The sequence below is a fragment of the Herpailurus yagouaroundi genome, unplaced genomic scaffold, assembly GCF_014898765.1.
Source record: "Herpailurus yagouaroundi ecotype Mexico unplaced genomic scaffold, PumYag 184, whole genome shotgun sequence".
Taxonomy (NCBI): domain Eukaryota; kingdom Metazoa; phylum Chordata; class Mammalia; order Carnivora; family Felidae; genus Herpailurus; species Herpailurus yagouaroundi.
This window is the reverse complement of record NW_024412415.1, coordinates 8,927,331-8,951,996: the sequence shown is the minus strand read 5'-3', so window position 1 is coordinate 8,951,996 and position 24,666 is coordinate 8,927,331. Positions and strand designations below refer to the sequence as shown.

The 24,666-nt window shown below is 41.9% G+C and overlaps 1 long non-coding RNA gene across 1 annotated transcript; it reads left to right on the top strand.

The window, feature by feature from the left end:
- Positions 1 to 1,033: 1,033 nt before the first annotated feature.
- LOC121041562 (uncharacterized) lies at positions 1,034 to 4,736 on the top strand. Its single transcript, XR_005795785.1, has 2 exons — positions 1,034 to 1,139; positions 4,536 to 4,736. It is a non-coding gene; the product is annotated as an uncharacterized LOC121041562 (long non-coding RNA).
- The last annotated feature ends 19,930 nt before the right edge of the window (positions 4,737 to 24,666 follow it).

Genomic DNA, 24,666 nt, shown 5'->3' with positions numbered 1-24,666 from the left:
TGAATATAAAACTCTTTTTTAAAGTTTATTTATTTTGAGAGAGATAGAGTGTGTGTGTGAGTGTGTGAGTGTGTGTGTGTGTGTGTGTGTGTGTGTGCATGAAGAGCGGAGGGGCAGAGAGAGAGGCAGAGAGAGAATCCCAAACAGGCTCAGTGCTGTCAGCACAGAGCCTGATATGGGGCTTAATCCCACGAACTATGAGATCATGAACTGAACCACAATCAAGAGTCAGATGCTTAACTGACTGACCACCCAGGCGCCCCTGAATATAAAACTCCTGACTCAAACTTACATTTACTCAGATTTTAATGCCTTCTTGATTTGATATCGCTGATAGGCAATCTGATGTTGGTTGAATTCTCATCCCATTGTAGGTAATGTCTTGAACTCTTAGGGCTTCCTCTTTGTCTTTGACTTTCAAAAACATTATGATTTTTCTAAAGTATGAGCTTAAAAAGAATTATCAGTGAGCTCTCTCAATTTCTGTATTTGTGTCTTTTTGATGCTCTAAGAAATTGTCTACCAGTTTTATCAAAATGCTACTCTTCTTCATTATCTCTTTCTGGAATTCCCTTCAAATGAATATAGAAGTATCTGAATTGAATCTCTATATCACTAAACTTGCCTTTTACACATTCTGTCTTTTCATTTGTGCTGTGTTCTTGGGGGCATTTTCTTTGCATGCTTTCTGGTTCACAAATATAATATTTCTCTGTATCCAGTCAGCTCCTTATACATCTGTTGGAGACTTGTTTAACTTTTGGCTATTACATTTTTCAATTTAAATTCTCCAATAGGATCTTCAAAACTACCTGTTTTCACTGCATTGATGTGAATGGTGCTCCTTTAACTCAGATGGTGCTAACATATGGATTTTTTTTTAATGTTTATTTATTTTTGAGACAGAGACAGAGCATGAACGGGGGAGGGTCAGAGAGAAAGAGGGAGACACAGAATCTGAAGCAGGCTCCAGGCTCTGAGCTGTCAGCAACAGAGCCTGACGTGGGGCTCGAACTCACGGACCGCGAGATCATGCCCTGAGCCGAAGTCGGCTGCTTAACCGACTAAGCCACCCAGGCGCCCCTAACATACGGATTTTTAAACATTTTCCTGATTGTCCTGTGAAATATCTACCTGCGGTAAGTTCTCTGTTTCCCCTACTTCGTAAATGTTGCCTTCTTTATATATTTGGTAATTCTTGGTTGTAATCTCATCTCAGAGGGTTCTATTCTATAAATGCTCTAGGTTGTGATGGCTCCTGGTTGTCATTGGCCATGCAGTTGGCAATGGTGGCCTCTAGGTGGCAGTGCGGGGTCAGGGGAGGAGATGGAAGGAGTGCAGTGGCCCTGGGAGTGAGAGCCTTGAAGAGATGCTTCATCCCCTATGATCTTACAGCCAAGGCAAGGATGGCACCACCATACCTCTCAGGCTCCGATTTGACTTCTTATTTAAGGTTTCCTCAGAGTTTCTGATCCTTAAACAGCTCCCTTTCTTGTTTTGAATCATGGATTCTGAATTTATTAATCTGTTTTATCTTTTCCGTTGTTATTCTGATGAGTTTGGTGCTGGTGGTAAGGAAAATATTACAAAGGAGAATTTCCAATTTCAAGAAGAAAGAGGAAGGACAGGCTAAGATCACTTCCCAACATTAAAAAAAATTTAGGGGCACCTGGGTGGCTGAGTCGGTTAAATATCAACTTCGGCTCAGGTCATGATCTCAGGGCTTGTAAATTTGAGACCTGCGTTGGTCTCTGTGCTGACAACTCAGAGCCTAGAGCCCGCTTCGGATTCTGTGTCTCCCTTTCCCTCTGCTCCTCCCCCCGCTCATGCTCTCTCTCAAAAGTAGACATTAAAAAACTTAAAAACATAAAATTTGATGATTTTTAATTACCCAGTACATTTTATGAAGTTGTCTTTTAAAGAAACAATTTAAATTAACTATTGCACATCCTAAATAACAAAGAAATTTTAGCCATTATTATTATGCAACATTTTATTCTATTAACAATAGCTGAGTTTTTCTGACCACCAATGTATTTTTCAGTCCCCAAATGCACCATCAATCTGAACTAATGTCCTATCTTCCGCGGGACCAATTGGATCGGACACATTCAAGGGTAAGGAGCCTCTTGGTCTGAGAGCTACCGGCCTCACTAGAGCTCACAGAGGCCGCTTGAAAGGTTCTGTGTGGGTGGAATGAAACCCAGTGTGTGACGTGCTGAGACTGTGCCTGGCACACTGTCTGTCCTCAGTACGTGCGCGTTACTCTTTTACACTGGTACTGAGTGCTCTGAGCTGCTGAAGGTGGCCTCTTGGCTGTTCGTAAATGATTTGGTCCTCACCGCTCTGTACACACTGCCAGGTGCATTTGAGCAGCCTGGCTCAGACTTGGACTTGTTGCCGCCACACTGCTGGGGTGGAGGGGGCTGGTTATGCTGGGCACAGTGACCAAACTTCTGGTCCCAACCCTTCCTGGGCCAGGGGAAGGACTTGGTCTTTAGGGATGTTTCACTGGACTTGCTCCTCATCCTTGCCCCATGGACCTGCCTCATTTCCTCCCTCTTCCCGGCCTGGGAGAAGGTGTTCCACCTTCGTGTGTCCCTGTGTGCACATGTATGTGCTTTCTCCTTGTATTAGCTGCACCAGAGGCCTTGGTGGTGCTGGCCGACCTCCAAGACGTGAGGGAAAGGCCCTTGGATGGGAGCCGCCCAGAGGGTGGAGGTTCCAGTCTCACAAATCCCTGCCTTGCTGAGCTGGCCATATCACTGCCGCCACCTAGGGAGCAGGTATCTTGGTCAAGAGATGGGCTTGGAGTGGAGCCGGAGCCAGGGCAGGAGGGCTGAAAAGATGAGCCAGTAGCCAAGGGCAGGGCTTCCCCACTTCTGGGCTGCTGTTTTCTGATATTCCTGAATGGGAGACATGGGGCTCCTCAGCACTCTAGGTGGCTGGCAGAGCCTGGGTGTTTGGAGCCCGCTCAACCATTCTCCTCGAGCTCCCTGCAGACATTGACCCTCGTATGCCCAATCAGTGAAGGTACCAAATAGTGTCTTAGATGAAAGGAATTGGAATTATGGGCCCAAGGGACCACCTAGCCTTCCTCAGGCATAACATTTTTGAATTAGGATTGATAGCTGAGGTGACAGCCTTCACACAGGCCTCCTTTGCTGGCCTCACCAGGCTGGCAGGTGCACCTACAGAGTTTCATGCTTAGTAGAAGCCCTGGTGGACCCCTCTCCTGATCTGTGCCTTCCTCTGAACAAGAACTACTGCAGGCAGGCTGCCTTCTTGGGTCTCCTGGTGTCCCATATGGTGGCCTACCTGTGACCAGGGCCACTATCCTGAGGTTTCTTGTCCCATTCCCAGACTGTACCTGGCTTCTGGAGCCCTGATCCTGGAATCTAGGCCTGACCTGGGATCTAGCTTCTGGTTGGAACTCCCAGAGAAGGCTTGCTGTGGGGTCAGGCTGACCCTAGGGAATCAAGAATGAGAGGCAGATTGGAGTCCCAGGGCGAGAGACCCCTTTCATTGAGGGACAGTATGGTCAGGGACTTGCCACCACAGCCTGCATCAGCCTGAGGTTCTGATGTTTCCCAAAGAGCATGGTCCATTAGCAGGTAGACATGCCTTCTATGGTCTGAATATATAAATTTGGAAATCACCAGTGTATCCATGTTACTTAAAGCCAAGGGACTGGAAGAGACTGTTAAGTGAATGAATATAGACAGAGGGAAAAAAAGGAAGAAAACAAGAAGTTTAAGAACTGAGTTGTGGGGACTCCAACCTGCAGATGTCAGGAAAGTGGTGAGAAGCAGCCATGGTAACTGAAGGAGAGCAACTGGTGAGGTAGGAGAGATACCAGGTTAGTGCAGTGTGCAGAAAGCCAGGAGGAGAATGCACTTGAAGGAGGGGAGCATCCCTGACAGCATCACACGCAGCTGAGAAGCTCAGTAGGGAAGGACAGAGGACCCATCTTTGAACTAGCAATGTGGGTTCACTGGGTGCCTCGACCAGCAGTTTGGCAGAGCAGTAGGAGAGAAACCTGACTGGGTCAAGAAAAAATGGGAGGAGAGAGATTGGTGACAATATAGGTAAATCTTTTGAGGAGCTAAGCTGTAAAGAAGAACAAAGAAATGGGGATGTAGCTAAAGGGAGATGCTATGTGGGGAGCAAGAGTTTGGGTTTTGACACTTGAAGGATTACTGTATGTTTAGTCACTGATGGGTATGATCCAACAGAAGAAAAATTGGTGTTGTGGGAGAGAGAATGGAAATTTTCTGAATGAGTGTCCTTGAGTAGGTGAGAGAAAATGGAACCTAGTAGACAAGTGGGTGGTTGGCCTTAGAAGATAGGTGACTGACCTCCAGTTACCGAAGGGAAAGCTCCCCTCTTTTTATCACAAACTCTTATTTTTAATAATAATATATTTATATATCCTCTAGTGAATGCTTATTTTGTGCTACACATCTTACATATGTTTTCTTTTATCTTCACAACAATTCTATGAGGGAGGTAATATTATTACTCCTGTTTTACAGATGTGGAAACGGAGGCTCAGACAAGTTACTTACCCAAGAACACTAAGGTCACCAGTAACCAGGTCTTGAACTCAGGGCTTAGTTTTTATTCCTACACCCCAGCAATTAATCACCATACCACTGTACATTTTTGAGCACTTACTTTTTAGCAAGCTCTATTTTGGATGTGGATGTGGAGAACATTAGGAGAGGTGCAAGTTAGAAAAGAAAAGAAAAGAAAAGAAAAAGACTTTGCACCTGGGGAACTTTCAATAAAGCTGAGAGGCCTGGTAAGGAAGGACTGTGGACCCCCCATCACACTAGCAATGTGGGTTCATTGGGGCCCTCGACCAGCAGTTTTGTAGAGTGGTAGGAGAGAAACCTGACGGCTCAAGAAAAATGGGAGAAGAGAGATTAGTGACAATATAGGCAAATCTTTTAAGGAGCACACCCTTCAGCCCCATAGTGGGTTGGGCTGAGCCTCAGGGATAATATGTTGGGGTGGGGGGTGCAGGTATGTGAGTATCTCACACTGACTGACTGATGTTATACCCAGGTCCCAGCCTCTTCTGTGCCCCTCAGCCCCACCCTCACCTGGGTGAGGTCTGTGACTTAGACAGCTGTCAGGCTCCCACCCACAGGCTCCCCTGAGAATTACATAAGGTACTTCCTGTAGCCCATGGGCCCACCCTAGGCTAGGCCCAGAGCCAGCTGGGAGAAACCCTGCTCAGTCCTGGGGCAGCAAGGCCCAGCAGGCTGTTAGTCACCAGCACAGGCTGTTTCTGTCCAATCTGCAGCACAGCTGAGAATCCTCCCTCAAACAGGTATCGGCTTTGGGGCCAGCCCCATGGCCAAATTCCAAGGATAGGACCTCAGAACTTAGCCTGTGGAAAACTTGAGAAGTCATTCAACAGTTTTTGTAGGAAGACACTCAGGGCTAAGAACAGAGCTAGTCCCTGAGGGGTGAACAGCCTGGTGCTGGCTACACATGTGAGGAGAAGAAAAGGAAGGGGTGGGTGTGTTGTGCACAAGAATATTTCTTTTTCTAAAAATTTCTTTTAACGTTTGTTTATTTCTGAGAGAGAGAAAGAGAGAACATGTGTTGGGGAGGGGCAGAGAGAGAATGAGGACAGAGGATTCAATACAGGGCTTGAACTGACAAACCATGAGATCATGACCTGAGCTGAAGTCAGATGCTCAACCAACTGAGCCACCAGAATGCCCCACACAAGAAGACTTCCTGAAGGAAGGGGCCCAGTTGGGTCACAGAGGACCGTCAGAGGAGGGGAAAGGGAACATCAGGGTGAGGGAGCAGTAGGTAGGGAAGAGGTCATCCTCAGGGAATGTGAGGAAAGGAGGTGCAGAGAACAGGAAGGGCCAGGAGGTAGAAGGCCTGTGAGTCAGAGGCAGAAGGGTTTGGACTCAATAAGATCCACAAGTCAGAACTCCTGCACGTTCTCCATTGAGGGCGCGTGTCCGTGTGACAGGGATAGGAAATAAGGCAGGGGTTCAGAAGATGGAGGGTGGAGACAAGGAAGCGTCTTCGAAAGCCTTGTAGAGGGGGAGAGTTCAGAGGGAGACAGCGTGGAGAGAACACAGGTCTCAGAGTCCTTCTAGAACGACAGGAATATGGGAATTTGTGACACATCAGAGACTAAAAGGAGAGGAAAATCGCAACATGGTTCTCAAGGTGGGCCTAACACTAAAGGAGTGATGGTGTTGAGGGGAGACCTGGTGCTGGAAAGTTCTGGATGATTTGTCAGTTATCAACTTACTGTCTCTTAGGGTTCCAAATGGTGCCCCCTAACTTTCTATGCCCTGTGATTGACAACAGGATTCCCCTAAGCATCTCTCCTTTAGGGCCTGCACGATGTTAAGCTCCTGAGTAGAGGGCATGGGAGAGACTCTCCTGCTGTTTTTGAGGCTGGGGACCAGGCGTGGGGGTAAGAACACCCAAGGGGCCTGCCCAGGCCACAGGCCCAGATGACAGCCATCTCCAAACTCATAGCCTCAGCCTGGCCATAATCTTTCCACAACCATCTTAGTGAGGAAATCAGAACCTCTGAGCATGCAGAGGTCTCCTGCCCGCACTGGTGCCCAGCCCCTGCCTCACACCCACATCACCAGTTGCTGGTCACCTGCTCCCCATTTTAAACTCTGGAGCAGCACCTACTGCTTGCTGGGCAACCCCAGACCCACTCTGGCCTGGCTGAACCAGCAACCTTGTCAGCCATCGGGTGGGCTGAACCCGCCTTCTCCAACAGTGTTAGGGGACCATACAAAGTTTCTTTACATCTTACGTTACTCCTTTATCACAGCTAATAATTCTTTATATTATAATGAACTAATCTTGATTGGACTTACTTTCTGTTTCTGGTTAATCAGGATTTTGCTTTTTTGATTAAAATGAGAAAGTGTTTATAGGATATGATGAGACCCTCTCATTTGGTCCCCTATCAAATGAGCTCACAGTGCCTTTGAGAGGAATTGCATACAACACTTCCTGTGGACAAGCAAAGTACAAAGCCATTCCTTTTCTGAGCCAGCAAATTGTAGAAACATCTCTTCTGGTGGATAAAATACTAAACATGCCCCTTGTTTAATTCCGACCCAGCCCCATGCCAGGGCACCAACTTGATGACTATAGCAAGAGCTGTAGATTGGCCTCCACTCCTCCCACAGCTGGGTGCCTTTGTGCAGGGTAGTGGAAAAGAGCAACAAAGACTGGGGAGAAGGTAGATTGGGAACATCCAGGTCTAGGGGAGAGGAGGATGGATGGATGGATGGAGAAGTGGACAGACTTAGGGGAGTGGGCTCAAAGGGAGAGCATCTGTGCACCAATGACAGTGCCTATCAGTTGTAGAAGAAAGACTGTCCAGACAAATGAGTAGGGTGGCCCATCCAGTTGGCCATTAGCCCATGTCCTCATCCATCCTAGTATTTGGACATCATTACTCAGCAAAAGGAGAGGCAGCTTTTGGAATACTCACCTTCTTGTTCAAGGAGCTTGTTTCCAGGATTTATCAATCAGCTCTACCTCCTATATTTCTCATAATTAAGCCAATCCCAAGGAAGTTCTTTCCCCAAGCCCATGCACCCATTACTTACTTAGGTTTTGCAAGTCAGGGCATGCTCTGTACCTTGGTATGCCCAGTCTGCAGCTGTCCCTGAGTTCCTCCCTCGCCCACGTCCCTGCTCCTCTATCTGAACTCCTACTTGATTTTCATCGCTTTGGGCAGTCTTTCCAGATATTTTATGGGTTGGGATTCAAATGTCTTTTAGTTTCATCAAGAGGGTTTGTGTTTCTGTTATTTTCTTCCATTGCTTTTGGATGATTTCCAAAGGGAAGATACTGAATTTACTGTGTACATTTTAAAATCTTGTAAGGTTTTTGAAGTTTTGTAAATGTGGTGTGTATGAAATAGTATCTCTCTGTGGACTTAATTTGCATTTCTCTAAATACTAGTGAGTTTAAATATATTTTGTGTGTTTTTGGTATTCTGGTTTACTCTTCTGTGATATGCCTGGTTATATACACTGACCATTTTTCTATTCAGTTCTTTGTCTTTTTCTGACTGACATATATATATATATATATATATATATATATATATATATATGTGTGTGTGTGTGTGTGTGTGTGTGTGTGTGTGTGTATGTATTTTGATCTAATACATTTTGGCTAAATGTGTTGCAAATATTTTCCCTCTGTCTGTGGCTTATTTTCTCAACTTTAGAAATTCTCTTTTATTAAAAAGTTTTATCTTCTAATGTAATCAAGTGTATAATTGTTTTCCTTAATGGCCTATGTTTCTTAAGAAATCCCTCCTTATCCTGATGCTGTAAATATCTAACTCTTTTTATTTATTTATAAATTTTTTAATGTTTACTTATTTTTGAGAGAGACAGAGAGACGGAGCATGAGCAGGGTGAGGGGCAGAGAGAGGGAGACACAGAATCTGAAGCAGGCTCCAGGCTCTGAGCTGTCAGCACAGAGCCTGACATGAGGCTTGAATTCACCAGCTGTGAGATCATGACCTGAGCCGAAGTTGAATGCTTAACTGACTGAGCCACCCAGGTGCCCCTCTAACGCTTTGTTTTTAAAGTTTATGTTATTATTTCTTTTGAGAGAGAGAGAAAGAAAGAGAGCGCGCACGCGCGCACACACACACACACACACACATACACACGAGTGTGAGAGGGGCAGAGAGGGGGAGAGAGAGAATCCCTAGCAGGCTCTGCACTGCCAGTGTGCAGAGCCTAATGCAGGCTCAAACTCACAAACCATGAGATCATGATCTGAGCCGAAGTCAAGAGCTGGTCACTTAACTGATGGAGCTACCCAAAAGCCCCTCTAACTCTTTGTTTTTAAAATCAAAGGCCTCTAATTAATTTCTAGTGAGGCAACTCTCCTTCCTGTTCTTCTTTAAAATTTTGTTGGCTAATTGCTTTCTTAGCACAGTGGACAGCGCGTCAGTCTCAAAAAATTCTCTTGGCTATTATTGTTTTTTGGTCCTTCTATAAAAATTTTAGATTTAGCTTGTCAAGTTTCATTGAAAAATCCTCTGGGGCTTCATTTGGAATGAAATTAAATGTATAGATTATTTTAAAAATGTTTTTGTAATGTTTATTTATTTTTGAAGGAGAGAGATACAGAGCACGAGCAGGAGGGGCAGAGAGAGAAAGGGAGACACAGAATCCAAAGCAGGCTCCAATCTCCAAGCTGTCAGCACAGAGTCCAGCTCGGGGCTCAAACTCACAAACCACGAGATCATGACCTGAGCTGAAGTCGGATGCTTAACTGACTGAGCCACCCAGGTGCCCCAAGTGTATATTTTTAAAATTAAAAATTAAAATTAAAAAATGCATAGATTATTTTTTGAAATAATGGACATCTGTAGATATGGAGTCTTTCTATGAAGAAACATAGCATTTTTTTTCCAATTTTTAGGTCTTTGCTAATGCCTTTCAAATACACAGTTAAAATTGTGTCCATTCCTTGAATGCTCGGTAAGACCTGCCATAAAACAATCTGGGCCTTGAGTTTCTCTTTTGTCAGATTTCTTTTTTTTAATAAGATGTTTCTTTTCTTTTTAAGTTTATTTACTTATTTTTGAGGGAGAGAGGGAGAGAAAGAGAGAGAGGGTGCGCGCGAGCGAGCAACAGAGAGGGAGGGAGACAGAATCCCAAGCAGGTTTTGCACTGTCAGCACAAAGCCCGACATAGGGCTCAAACTCACGAACCGTGAGATCATGACCTGAACCGAAGTCAAGAGCCAGATGCTTAATGGACTGAGCCACCCAGGCATCCCTCTTTTGTTAGATTTTTAATTTTTAGTTTATTGTTTAAAAAAGACATTGATGACTAGGGAAACACACAGTATTGGATAAGAGCTAGAGACTCGAGTAAAAACTCATGTTTAGCTTGATATAGATATTGATAGAAAGATATAGAAGTAATTATAGATATGGGTATATACCTGGCTTGATATATATCATATACAGAGGTTTATATATACTTGTACATATAATGTATTAAATATATAACATATTACACACACATAAATTTGAGTAACAAAATAATACCGTATTTATAATCCAAAGCATAAAATAAGTACTCATAAAGTCATACTGATACAAATGAATGATTGAATAAATATATCAATGGGAGAGAAGAGACAAATCTATTTCCTATGCAGAAGAATTCCAAATGATTTATATAGATAATCCTTGCCAAAGGAGATGGAACATAATTCCCCATCCCTTAAGCATGGGCTACACTTAGTGATCAAAGAGTACAGTATGAAAAGGGGGAATAAAATAAGTCACGATAGAGAAAATTGACAAATGTTACCTCAGCCAGGTGATCAAGGCCAAGAGCAACAATGGAAAAACATGTTGATACTATGTACCCTTGATTTGATGTGAGGAAAATGGCATTTACCTCTGTGGTCTTCCTCCCCAAAAGCCATATCCTTAATCATGAGAAAAACATCAGACAGGCTTTAATCAAGGGACATTCTACAAAATACATGACCAGTATTCCTTAAAACTGTCAGGGTCATCAAAACCAAGGAAAAGTCAGAGAAACTATCATAGACTAGAGGAGGCTAAGGAGACATAATTTACGAAATGTAATGTCACATCCTGGATGGAATCTTGGAACAGAAAAAAGACATTCAGTAAAAATCAAGGAAATCTGAATAAAGTATGGATTTTGTTAATAATAATGGAGGAATATTGGTTAATTAATTGTAACAAATGTCACATAAGATGTTGATAACAGGGAAACTGGGCACAAGGTATATGAGCACTCTGTACTATCTTCCCAACTTTTCTGTTCTAAAAAGTGAAGTTCATTTTTTTAAAAAAAGTAAGTTTATTCTATGTTTCCTTTTGGAAGTGTGTTTCATATTTTTTAAATCATAGATTTTTAAAAAACATATTTTTGTAATTGATTTCTAATTATTTTTGCATCTTGGTGAAAGGATGTTATCTGTATGCTATCTCTAAGATTTTTGAGACTTACCATAAAGCTTTGTTCATGATCAGTGTTTAAATATTCCATTGTGGGGTGCCTGAGTGACTCAGTCTGTTAAGCGTCCAGCTTCAGCTTGGGTCATAATCTTGTAGTCTGTGAGTTCGAAACCTGTATCGGGCTCTGTGCCGACAGCTTGGAGCCTGGAGCCTGCTATGGATTCTGTGTTTCCCTCTCTCTCTGCTCCTCCCCTGCTTGCGCTTTGTCTCTCTCTTTCAAAAATAAAAAATTCTTGGGGCGACTGGGTGTCTCAGTCGGTTAAGCGTCCGACTTCAGCTCGGGTCACGATCTCTCAGTCCATGAGTTCGAGCCCCGCGTCGGGCTCTGGGCTGATGGCTCAGAGCCTGGAGCCTGCTTCTGGTTCTGTGTCTCCCTCTCTCTCTGCCCCTCCCCCGTTCATGCTCTGTCTCTCTCTGTCTCAAAAATAAACGTTTAAAAAAATGAAAAAAATTTTTAAATAAATAAATAATTCTCAAAAAAATTTTTTTCCATTGTGCTTGAGAAGGTGTATTCTCTAAATTTTGTGGCTGTAGGTGGTATATCCATGTCCAGTAGATAAACTTGTTAATTGTTTTATTCAAATCTTCTATATTCTTTTTTTTTTTTTTAATTTTTTTTTCAACGTTTATTTATTTTTGGGACAGAGAGAGACAGAGCATGAACGGGGGAGGGGCAGAGAGAGAGGGAGACACAGAATCGGAAACAGGCTCCAGGCTCCGAGCCATCAGCCCAGAGCCCGACGCGGGGCTCGAACTCACGGACCGCGAGATCGTGACCTGGCTGAAGTTGGACGCCAACCGACTGCGCCACCCAGGCGCCCCTATATTCTTTTTTTAATTAAAAAATTTTTTTTAATGTTTATTTATTATTTTGAGAGAGAGACAGTGTGTGAGCAAGGGAGGGGCAGGCAGACACAGAATCCGAAGCAGACTCCAGGCTCTGAGCTGTCAGCACAGAGCCCAACGTGGGGCTCAAACCCCAGGACCAAGGACTGTGAGATCATGACCTGACCTGAAGTCAGGCACCCGACTGACTGAGCCACCAGGCACCCCAAATCTTCTATATTCTTAATAATACTTTGTATGTTCTTATATTTCACTTGTCATCACTTTGTTTTGTTTTACCACCTTTTTTTAAATTCCCCATATTAGTCATCATCATAGTAATTATTTGTAGAGTCAATATTTTGATTTACCATGTACTTCCTAACTTATTTTCCCATATGTACTTTTTATGTGTCATCCTTTGTTCTAGTTCCTTCTTCCTGGAGTAATTCTTCAGACATGCTTGGTGAGGGTTGTTTTTGGTAGATTTTTGTTGTTGATCTGGTAAGTTCTTCTTCACGTAATACTCCATCCTGAGAAATAGTTTGCTGTGTTAAAGTCCTAATTTGGTAGTTTTTCCCTTTTAGCCTTTTGAAGATATTTTACATTCTTCTGGCTTCTATTACTGCTGTTGAGAAGCCCACTTCAGCCTAATTGTCCATCTTTTTTTGTAGATAACTTATCTCTTCTTCCTGAAAGCTTTTAACACTTTTTTCTTGTATCTTTGATATTCTGTAGTTACCACTACAATGTGTCCAGGATGAATATTTTTATTTGTCCTCCAGATTTGTAGTGATTCCTGGATAATAGCTTATAATAATAATAATAGCTAACATCTATTGATTGTTAGCTGTGTACCAGGCACTATTCAAAGTGCTTTAAAATGTGAACTCATTTCATATTCACAACAGTACTATTATCACCCCCATTTTATAGGTGATTTAAGTATCTTGTCCAAGTTACATAATGGTTAATGTTGAAGGTAGGATTGGAAACTGGGGTTCTCCCAGGGTTTCCCATGGGCTTCATGGGATCGTGAATTGCTTTTTTGCTTAAGTCATTTGGAGTTTGTTTTTTTTTTTTTAATGTTTATTTATTTATTTTGAGAGAGAGAGAGGGAGAGAGAGAGAGAGCAGGGGGAGGGGCAGAGAGAGAGACAATGCCAAGTAGGCTTTGCACTGTCAGCATAGAGCCCAACGCAGTGCTCTTTCTAACGAACCATGAAATCATGACCTGAGCCAAAGAGTCAGAAGCTTAACGAACTGAGCCACTCAGGTGCCCCTGGAGTTTGGTTTCTGGTATTTGCAACTGAAAAAATCCTAATCCATTGGGCAACTGGGTGGACATCACTGCTTACTGAAATAGGGAACACAGGAGGGAAGTTTCTCCTTTGGAAAAAGTAGGCACGTCCCCCTGGATGTCAGAAAGTTTTAGAGACATCTCTGGAACTCATTATTGATGTATCCTCAAATATTTCCTGCCCCTGGAGGCTGGCAATATATTGTGATGTGTATTGTAAGTGGTTTATTATTAATGACAAATCATTAATGACAAAACATTCAAATATTTTCTTTATTTTTACTTTGAATAAAATTATTCATGTACTTAGTATTTAAAATATCAAATAGTTTTACAAAGCTTTTGATGAAAAAAAATTAATTTCCTGTCCTACCCTAACCCACCTAGCAGCAGCTGCTTAGAATTCTTTTAGCTTTTTTTTTTTTTTTTTTTTTTTTTGGTATTTACTGCCTTATTTCTAAACAACAATCCTCATACTGTTACTTCTTGATTTTTATTGTCTTTTTACAATGGAAGATAAGAGTTTAGTTCTGTTATCCTACCCTCCCTCAATATTGTTATAAATTTTGGTTAATATATATTGTTTATGTTAATTTGACTATGTAGTATATGATTATATTTCTTTTAGTCTTAACTTTTAGTTTTCCTTGGAGTTAATACTTGCCTTTCTTTTTCATTTGCTTAGTTTTCTATGTTACTATCCAGAATTTGTCCTCAAACTCTCCACCAGAAGTATAAATCTTTCAATATGTCAGGTGATTTCATCAATTTCATTATTTTATCCTCTTTAACCTCCTCCTCCTTTTGATACTTCTTTGATGTCCCAATATACTGGTTGCCTTAGAGGTAATATCCTGGAATTTCCCTTCAGCATGCTTCTGGATATTCCCTTTGACTTGCTTTTATGTTGGATCCACTTCCTTCCTCTTTCATGGTTTATTCTCTCATTTTGGTGGGACACCAGCTATAGACCAGCAGCTTTGGCATCACCCCAAGAACTTGTTAGAAATGATAAATCTCAGACCCTACCCCTGATCTACTGAATCAGAATCTACATTATAACAAGTTCCCCAGCTGATCCATGTGTACTTTAAGGCTTAGAAAGCACTCTGATAGCTCATAAGAAAGGTAAAAATAATTTGGGAACTTGTATTTTTGTATATACCTATATTCCACTTTCACTTTTAACTGATGGTTTGGGAATAAAATTCTAAATTGGAAGTCACTTTCTGTCTGAATTTTCAAGGTATTTCCCATTGTCTTCTAACCTCCAATGTTGCTGTTAAGTTTAATTACATTATAATTTCCAGGTTTTTTGTGTGTGACCTTTTTGTGTGTTTTTATATTGAATATTTTAATAGTATTTTTCATTGTATTTTTTATATGAAATTTATTGTCAAATTAGTTTCCATACAACACCCAGTGCTCATCCCAAAAGATGCCCTCTTCAAGACCTTTTTTGTGTTTTTTATTTACTTTTATATCCAGGTTTCTGAAATTTTATGATAATGTGCTTTGGTGAGGGTCTTTGTTGTTGTTGTTGATTATTATTCCATGTATTCAATGAATACTTTTAATCTGGAGCCTCTCTGGTTCTCAATATTTGTTGCTCAGTCAATCATGATCTCATAATTTGTGGGTTCAAGCCCCTCACTGGGTTCCATGCTGCATGGAGCCTACTTGGGATTCTTTCTCTCCTTCTCTCTGCCCCTCCTTGACTCATGCATGTGTTCTCTCTCTCTCTCTCTCTCTCTCTCTCTCTCTCTCAAAACAAATAAACATTAAAGAAAAAAAATTCTTAAAAAGAACATTTCACCACATCTGAAGATTCCCTTGTGCCTCCTCTCAGAAAATAATCCCAAGCAAAAGTAACCACACTTTAACTTCCATCACCAGAGATTAATTTTGCCTGTTCCAGATCCTGGTAATCATAGATCCTGGTAGTATATAGTCGTCTGTGTCTGTCTTCTTTTACTCACTATTATGTATATACTGGTACTTTGTTTTCAGTTGCTGGTCTTGTCTTCTGATTCACCATCCTTTTGTCTCCTTCTCTTGGCTCTCCAGCCCCTCCCATCCCTTCTTACAACCCAGAACCTTCTCTGCTCAGCCTCCTGAAGGCTATGGGGTGATGGACCCATGCTGGCATGGCTCCTGTTGATGGGTGTGCACAGTTTCCTCCCTAATTATCCACAGTCGGCTCTTTGAACTTGGGCCAGTTGTACAGCTGCCACCCCATGCAAACATAGGCTCATTGTTCTGGAAGCTAAATGATGTGTGTAAAAAGAGTATGTATGTGTACATGCATGAGAGATCCTAGTCCAGATTCCTGGCTCTGTCATGGATGCATCCTTTGACCTGAGCAAGTCTGTTTCTCTGTCTCTGTTTCTCATTCCCCCAAGCCACTTTGATACAACAAATACTGAGAGCTTTTCCAGGGTCAGCAGATTTTAGGCTGGTGAAAAGGAGACTCATTCTGACTTAGCAGTATCATCCCTCCACACTGGTGTGCCCCTCACTGCTGAGCTGCCTGTAGTCAGCCTGCTGCATGACTGCTTCCCTGCCCCCACTGCTCCTTGCCCTCCATTTACATAAATACTAACATTAAATATATGTGGTCAGCATATGAACTAAATAAAAATATTTAAAATAAGAAATACTATATAAAAGGTAAATATTTAATAATAGAAAGTTGACAGAGACCTAATATTATTTGATATTTTTTAGAAGTATGTTCTTAAGAAACTCAGAATGTCAAAGTAATTATCTTGGAGTCAAGAGCCAATAATCCCGGTGCTGGAGAAGCTCTTTTGGAATCTATATAAGTCAATGTTAATTGACTGTTCAATTAAAAAAAAAAAAAAACCTTTCAAACTTTAAACTTCCAAACTTCTAGGTTTCCTCTGAGTCCCTCAAATAAGGCCAGCTCTTATTTGATAACTTTGAGGCCATCTTACTGAAACTTGTTAATTATCATTTTATATAGATCATAATATTTTAATATCTAGCTATGTTTTTTATCCCAAAGATTAATCCCAGATTTGGCCATTGGCCAAAGAGGGGGAAGATGAGCAGGAGGAAGGGTCAAAACATTAAAAGCACGTTTACATATATATTTAAAATCCTGTTACATGAGAAAAGATATCAACTGTAGCTGTGGCTGAGGAGCGTGATGAGGGCCCAGGCTTGACCCCCAGCGCTCAGTTCCATCCCAAGTTACTCACTGCAGCTCCCTTGGAGCCTGAGGGAGGGAAGTGTTCTTGGCACGAGACAGAAGTCTCAGGGGCTGCCCTACTCAGTGGCAGGAAAGGGTCAAGCTGGCTGGGGCTCCAGGCCTTGCAGATGGCATGGTATACCATATACCCCTCCTGAACCCAGGCAAGTTAACCATTGTCTCAGGGCCCTCCACCTTGGTGTCGTTGGTTTGCTGGGTGTTTGCAGGAAAACTATCACATTTCAGATGAGTCAGTGCTGGGTGGAGAGAGAAGAGTAAATTTCATAGGAACTCCTGGTAGCAGAGCAGGACAACTGCAACTCTGGATATGGGGTCTGGGTAGGGTTCTCACACGAAATCCAGTGGTGGTCAGGGGGTATTCTCTAAACCAATGAAGTTTAGAGAAAGGTTTTTCTTCTACTGAGATAAACTAACCCAGAGAAATAAAAATCATTAGAGGGTTTATTCATGCTTACAACAGTTTAGTTTTGACTTGTGTTTTGGAATGTATAAAAGACTTATCTTTTTAAAAAATTTTTGCCATTTGCAACAACGTGGATGGAGCTGGAGGGTATTATGCTAAGTGAAACGAATCAGTCAGAGAGACAGATATCATAGGATTTCACTCATATGTGGAATTTGAGAAACAACAGATGAACATAAGGGAAGGGAAGCAAACATAAGATAAAAACAGAAAGGGAGGCAAACCTTAAGAGACTCTTAAATACAGAGAACAAACTGAGGGTTGCTGGAGGGGAAGTAGGTGGGGGGATGGGCCAAATGGGTGATGGGCATTAAGAAGGGCACTTGTTGGGATGAGCACTGGGTGTCATATGTAAGAGATGAACCACTGGGTTCTACTCCTGAAGCCATGACAACACTGTATGTTAACTAACTTGAATTTCAATTTTAAAAAAGAAAATAAATAAAATTATGAGCTAAAATGTAAAAGTTACAAATATGATAAACTGAAAATGCTCACACATATCTCCAGTGTGTGGAAGGTTTATGAAAAGAGGAATCCAGGAAGAGAAGACCAATATGGAGGAAGCCAGGTGGGGGAGGCAGAGGAGTCCTGAAGGGAGGTTGGTCCAGGTACATTAGTAGTTCTTGAGAAATGTTCTTATTGGTTAACTTTACCCTGAAGCTCATGTACCTGCTACCACTGCCTCCAGACAAAGTTATTAGCTGAATAATGTTTGTTTATAGCTCTTCCTGGCTCTTTATTTTGAAATTCCAGAGGCTGTATTCTAGGTCAGATACCTGCCCTACCACTCCAGAACCTGCAGTGTAATGTCCCAGGTTCTGAGACACCGATGTGTTCCATTGGCTGAGAGACATGGAGTGGAGGACAGATTTATGCCTGACAGAAGCTTCCTCAGGTGGGGATCAGTGGGACATCGTAGGCACTCAATAAATATTTGTTGGATGAATGAATGGATGGGCTGGGTAGTATCCTGTCCTTTGCTTAGAGAGAGGCTTATCCAATCCAATAGCCTTAGAATGGAGAGAACGACCAGTGCTTCTTCGCTGTTTGGTTTTGAGCAGTCCTGGACAGGAAATGGTCCTTTCTCTTTTGTCAACAGAGTGAATAACCACTTCCTCGTGAGGCAAGAGAGCAGACCTGACTGCCTTGCTCTTGACATGGTGGTTAGTGCTGAATGCTGAAGCATGTGTCATCCCTGCCTTACACGATATATCTTGCCACCTGTCCCACCACCTGCTTCAGGACTTTTGCCTGGAATTGAGACTCAGCTGAGCATTAGCTCTGTCTCCACCTCCACCCCTGTCAGGTGCATCCTCTCCTCTATGACACTGTCACTGAGTGCTTTTCTAGGGGAAGGGAAAGGGAGGGGAGTGACTGAACCCTTCTTCCCTGGAGTTAAAGTAGGTAATGGAGGAGCTGAGACCCAAATGAAAAACCCAGAACTAGATCTACTCCCTCAGGCAAGGCTTAATCCAGGGACTCTCTTATGCTCCTCCTTGCCTGCACTTCTGCTGGAGAGAGACCATATCATAAATGGTGGTTAAGAATACTGCCTCTGGACGAGATCCCCAGGGTGATCTGGAGGTAGTCCCTCAACCAATTCCTGCCTTAGTTCCCTCATTTGTAAAGTGAGGATAATAATAACACCTGCCTTATAGGGCTTGGGGGGGAATGAATAAATATGTTACATATATATATTTATATATATGTGTATATATATAGTATATATATAGTATATATGTATATATAATATATATTATGTATATAATATATAATAATATATAATATTATATAATATATATAATAATATATGTATGTATATATATACATATTATATATATATATATATATATATATTTATAAAGTGCTTTGAACAATGTGATATGTGACCTAGATCCATGTTCCAAGGAGCCTGAAGTTTGATACAAAATTAGGTGCAAAAGTATTTATTTAGAATGATAAAAGAGATCACACAAAAATAAAAATTTTAAAAGGCTGATAAATGCCAAAACAGCACAGAATCTTAAAAATAACATACTATTTATTCTAAAAACTGCGATTAACCTCTAAACCTTTCCCTTTGCTGTTTGGTTGCACACTCTTTGATTCTTCTTTATTCAACACCAATTTTGTAATATCATTTTCTTCGTAGCAAATAGAAAGCAATCTTCCCTCTAGCCTGGTTTGAGGATTTTTAAAAATTGTTAGTCATAGGGTAGTGGGATGGGTTAAAATAAGTGATGGGGATTAAGGAGTAGTACACTTGTTGTGATGAGCACCAGGTGTTTTGTCGAAGTGTGGAATGGCTATATTGTACACCTGAAAATAATATCACACTATATATCAACTAACAGGAATTTAAATAAAAACTTAAAAAAATTGTTGATCTGGGGTGTCTGGGTGGCTCAGCTGGTTAAGCGTTGGACTCTTGATTTCCGGTCATGATCTCATGGTTCATGGGATCAAGCCCTGTGTCTGGCTGGCTCTGTGCTGACAGTGTGGAGTCTGCTTGGGGTTCTCTCTCTCTCTCTCTCTCTCTCTCTCTCTCTCTCTCTCTTTCTCTCTCTGCCCCTCTTCTGCTTGCTCTCTCTCTCTCTCTCAAAATAAGTAAACTTAAAAATTGTTGGTCATATAGTTAATTATCAGTAGTTTCTTTCTGCTTCACTTCTCTTCATTGGTAGTCTTATAAAACGTAGGATTGTTTGCAAATTTGGGAAAACCTCTGATTTAGTCACTATGGCTCTGTAACAACCCCCTAAACCCCCTAAACCTAATGGTATAAAACAGCAACCGCTTTATTAGGGTCATAGATTCTGTGTGTTAGAGATTCAGAAAGTGGGGCTCCTGCATGGCTCAGCCAGTTAAATGTCCAATTCTTGATCTCTGCTCAAGTCATGATCCCATGGTTCATGAGATTGAGCCCCCATGTCAAGGTCTGTGCTATCAGTGTGGAGCCTGCTTGAGATTCTCTCTCTCTCTCTCTCTCTCTCTCTCTCTCTCTCTCTCCAAACAAACAAACAAACAAACATTTAAAAAGAGAAATTCAGAAGGGGCACAGGCTGGTGGTGACTCTACAGTTGGGTTGGAACCATTTGAAGGCTCATTCATCCCCAGACCTGGACCTGGGCTGGGGGATTTGGAGACAGGACTGTTGAGTCCAGTCCCCACTCATGGCCTCTCCACAGGGGTTGGCTTCCTCCCTGCAGGGCAACTTCAGGAGGACTTGGGCATCTCATATGGCTCTCAGCGGAAGAAGCTGCCTCACATTTTATGACCTAACCTCAGAGTTGAGCAGTATCAAGTTCCTTATCTCCTATTATTTAGAGAGTCTGCAGTCCAAGATTCAAGAGGAGGGGAATTTGCCCCCATCTCTTGCTGAGGGAGTATCAAGGTTCTATCTAGAAGAGCATGGAGGATGGGAGATATTGTTGCAACCATCTTCAGAAAAAAAAAAATCAAATCTGCTGCATCTTTCAAGCGTCTCTTATACCTGAGCTATTGTAGATGTGCTCATTAGAATAGGAATATGGTAACTTCCATTTCTTGAGATATCTATCAGATAAAGGAAAAAAGACATTCCAGACACTAAAAACATCTCTGTTAGGAGAGGCTCTGTTTTCATCAGGTGTCAATGGAAACTAAATGTTTCACTTAGGATTTTATATGTCTTGACTGGACGAATTTTCCACAGACTAGTGTCTGGCTTTGTGTATTTCACATCTTGTTTCTCTTCCTCTACCCTATTCTTCTTATACCTCAGAACAACCTCCAGTCTTGTACCTCTGTGTCACAATGCCAGATGAGTCCGCACAGTGGGAGGTGGGAGTATTTTTGGAAGCTATTCCTAAACCACAAAGGTGAACAGTAACTTCAGTATACATGAAACTGACTACAACCCACATAACTATGTCCCAGTAACTCAAAATTAATTTTATCTCTAACTCACCTTCTCCTTAGCCAGATCCTAAAAATACATAGTCACATCAACGTGAACAGGAGAGATGAAAGAATGGGAAACCAGAGATCTCATCCAGTTGTAGTTTAGAAAGCTTACTTTTGCAAATTTTACTAATACCTATGAGTTAACACAAAGACCTAGTGCTGGGGTCCTCTCAGAGCCCTGGATGGGCATGTGCAAGAGGAGGCCCAGTGTAAGCAACATTAGCTTCACAGTAAACCCCCCTCTGCCTACATATAGTAAGAACTGCTTAAGCATTAACTATTATTGTTGGCTCCATTTTCTGAAAGTCCTACCCTTGTGGTGGCAGGATGTCTACCATCAGTAGCTCCAGATTCATATCCTGCCAAGTTCTTGTGAAGCAGGAAAGACAAAGCGCCTCTTTCAGTACTTCGTGTACCAGGATTTTGTTAGTACCCACTTGAGTCATGAGTCCAACGAATTGTACACCTCATGTTGCATTCTTGCAGCTAAAGGTGGAAGAATACTCCCCACACGGTGGGGGTTGAGGGTAGGGAAGGGGCTGCTTTCACAGAGGCAGTTTGGGAAAATTAAAGGGTCTGTGCATGCTGAATAAGAAAAAAGATGTCCATTTCCTGTGAATGTAGAGCAAACTCTGAGAAGAGAGAGTGGAAGGAAAGGGGAAGGCCAGCAAAGGAGAAGGGATGACAGAATGGAATATGGAGGTGTCCAAGGTCCTCTCCAGCTTGGCAGCTTGGGTAAGGCCCTGATAGACTAAACAGGCATGTCCATCCTCCGAGGATCCCCACTGGCCTGGGTGAGCACCATGTGGCCTTAGCCAAACCCTGCTGCGCCTGCTGGCCCTGCTTCAGACTGACTGGCCCCAAGTGTCCTCTGCCTGTCACCTGTCCTCTCACCCTGGCCTTTGTTCCTCTTGGTCCACCTCTCCCTGTCCCTGCTCCTTAATCACAACCTTTGCAGGGAGGTCTGGTGTGGGGAGATCAGCAGGACTTGTGCCAACAAATTTGCTTCCTGGTTCTTGGTCCCTCCCTCTTCCCACTTTGAAAAGGAACTAAGTAAAATGTTAAATCTTGGCACATAATTCATTTTCTCTTGTCCACTCTGAACTCTGTGGCCCCTCTATAGACCTCCAACAAGGTAGTCACTAGCTATGTGTGGCCACTCTATTACACTTCAAAGGTAGCTAGTCTGAACTAAGACATGCTATAAGTTCTGTGAAAACTGGATAGCTACATGCAAAAGAATGAATCTGGACCACTTTCTTACACCACACATAAAAAGAAACGCAGAATGGATTAAAAATCTGAATGTGAGACCTGAAACCATATAACTCCTCAAAGAAAACACAGGCAGAAAACTCTTGGATATCAGTCTTAGCAATATTTTTTGGTGTCTGTCTCCTCGGGCAAGGGCAATAAAAGCAAAGCTAAACTATTGGGACTACATTGAACTAAAAACCTTTTTCACAGTGAAGGAGACCATCAAAAAAACTGAATAAGAGAAGACATTTGCAAATGGCATATGTGATAAGGGGCTAATATCCAAAATATATAAAGAACACATGCAACTCAACACCAAAAACACAAACAATTAGAAAATGGGCAGAAGACCTGAATAGGCATTTCTCCAAAAAAGACGTTCACAAGGCCAACAGACACATGAAAATATGCTCAACATCACTCATCATCAGGGAAATGCAAATCAAAACCACAATGAGATATCACCTCAGACCTTTCAGAATGGCTAATATTAAGAACACAGAAAACAGCAAGTGTGGGAGAGGATATGGAGAAAAAGGAACCCTTGTGCACTGTTGGTTGGAATGCACATTGGTGCAGCCACTATAGGAAACAGTACAGAGGTTCCCCAAAAAATTAAAAATAGAGTTACCATACAATCTAGTAATTCCACTTTAGGGTATTTAACTGAAGAAAATGAAAACACTAATTAAAAAAGATACATGCCTACTTATGTTTTTTACAGCATCATTTACAATGGCCAAGATACGAAATCAATCTAAGTGTCCATCAACAGACAAATAGGTAAAGAAAATGTGGGGTGTGTGTGTGTGTATGAATATACATATGAATATATGTGGTATATATATACATGAATATACATATGAATATTATTCAGCAAGAAAAAAGAATGAAATCTTATCATTTATCATTTGGAAAAACAGAGATGGACCTAGAAGGTATTATGCTAAGCAAAATAAGTCAAGACGGAGAAAGACCGATACCATGTGATTTCACTTATATGTGGAATCTAACAAACAGAATGAATGAACAAATGAAAGCAGAAACAAAAATCATAAATACAGAGAGCAAACTGGTGGTTGGGGTGGGGGGGGTGTTGGGAGGATGAGCAAAATAGGTGAAGAAGATTAAGAGGTACAGACTTCCAGTTATAAAATAAGTAAGTCAGAGGGATGAAAAATACAGCCTAGGAAATGTGAACAAAAAGAGAAGCTATAAACTGTAAAACACGCAGTGGATTTTGAAAACTTAGTATGAAAGAAATGTAAAATATCTCCTTAACAATTCCATATGTTGATTATAGTTGAATTGATAATACCTTGAATTATTGGGTTAAATAAATGCATTATTGAAATTAATTTCTCCTATATCTTTTTACTTCTTAAAATGTGACCACTAGAAAGTTTAGTAAGACATATGTGGCTTGCATGACTTTCCTATTAGACAGTGCTGCTCTAGGCCTTTTTTCCAGAAGCATTCTCATGCACGCATACCCACGTAATTCTGCACCTAATCTCAGAAACTATTCAGAGTGCCCCAAGTTCCATCCATGGGCCCTAGCTCAAGCTGAGAATCTCTGAGTCAGGAATGCCATGGTTTTTACCAGGCTCAGCATCAACCGCACCATACTGCACAGGCGAAGTAAACTGAGCACAAAACTCTCCTCTTAGTCCAAAGAGCTGAGCCCAGGGACCCTGTCCTCTGGGGAGGTGGGGGTGCCTGGCCCTGCCATGCATGTGTGGAGGGCTGGCACTGGGGGTTACCTCATGGTAGGTGACGCTTCAGCTCTGCCTCTGTGGCTTCCCCTGCCAATCCGGTGGTTCCAGATGAGGCCCACATCAGTTCAGGGAGATGTTTATTCACTCAGCGAGATGTGTTTTTCAGGGATGGCTCTGAGACTGGCCCTGGTCATGGAGGGTAGGTGGGCTCCACGCTAGGCTGTGCCCAGCCTGGTGAAGGGGACACAGACTTCTAGTCCAGAGAGCATAATCCTGGGCTCTGCCACTCACCAGCTGTGGGTCTTTGTGCATTGCTTCATGTATGACTCACTTTGGAATAAGTTGTTCTTCATTCATAGCTGTCTATGTTTTACATTGACTTTTCCATTAGATTTTATAGCTGGCTCATACAAATTAGAAATATTTCCCATTCAATTATTTTTCACTTTTTTGAGACTTATTAATTTTCTTTTTCTTTCTTCTTTTTTGCCAATTCTGTAATAATACCTTTTAGATCCATTTGTGCTAAGTTAACATTAATTCAGTTTCACTTGCCTTGAAAAACAAATCATATTGTTAAATTACATAGTGAACTGACAGTGAAAACACCGAATTCACGTCCTTTTAGGAGAACACTTCGTGCCACTGTGTACACTGAAAAGTTTAAACAGGTGACTTCACAAAGTCTTCTTCTGTGGTATCCATAGTCTAAGAGTTTCCTGTTTTGTCTCTGTTACCTTTACGTGGTAGGTTTGCCATTTGAGTCTAATGAAAATCCTCTAAATTCCTAGGATTAGCCAAAGGAAAGGAGTGAGGGTGAGGGGCTTAGAACCAGAGTCCAGAGCCCCCTGTAGCTCTTCAGGTTCTGCACAGG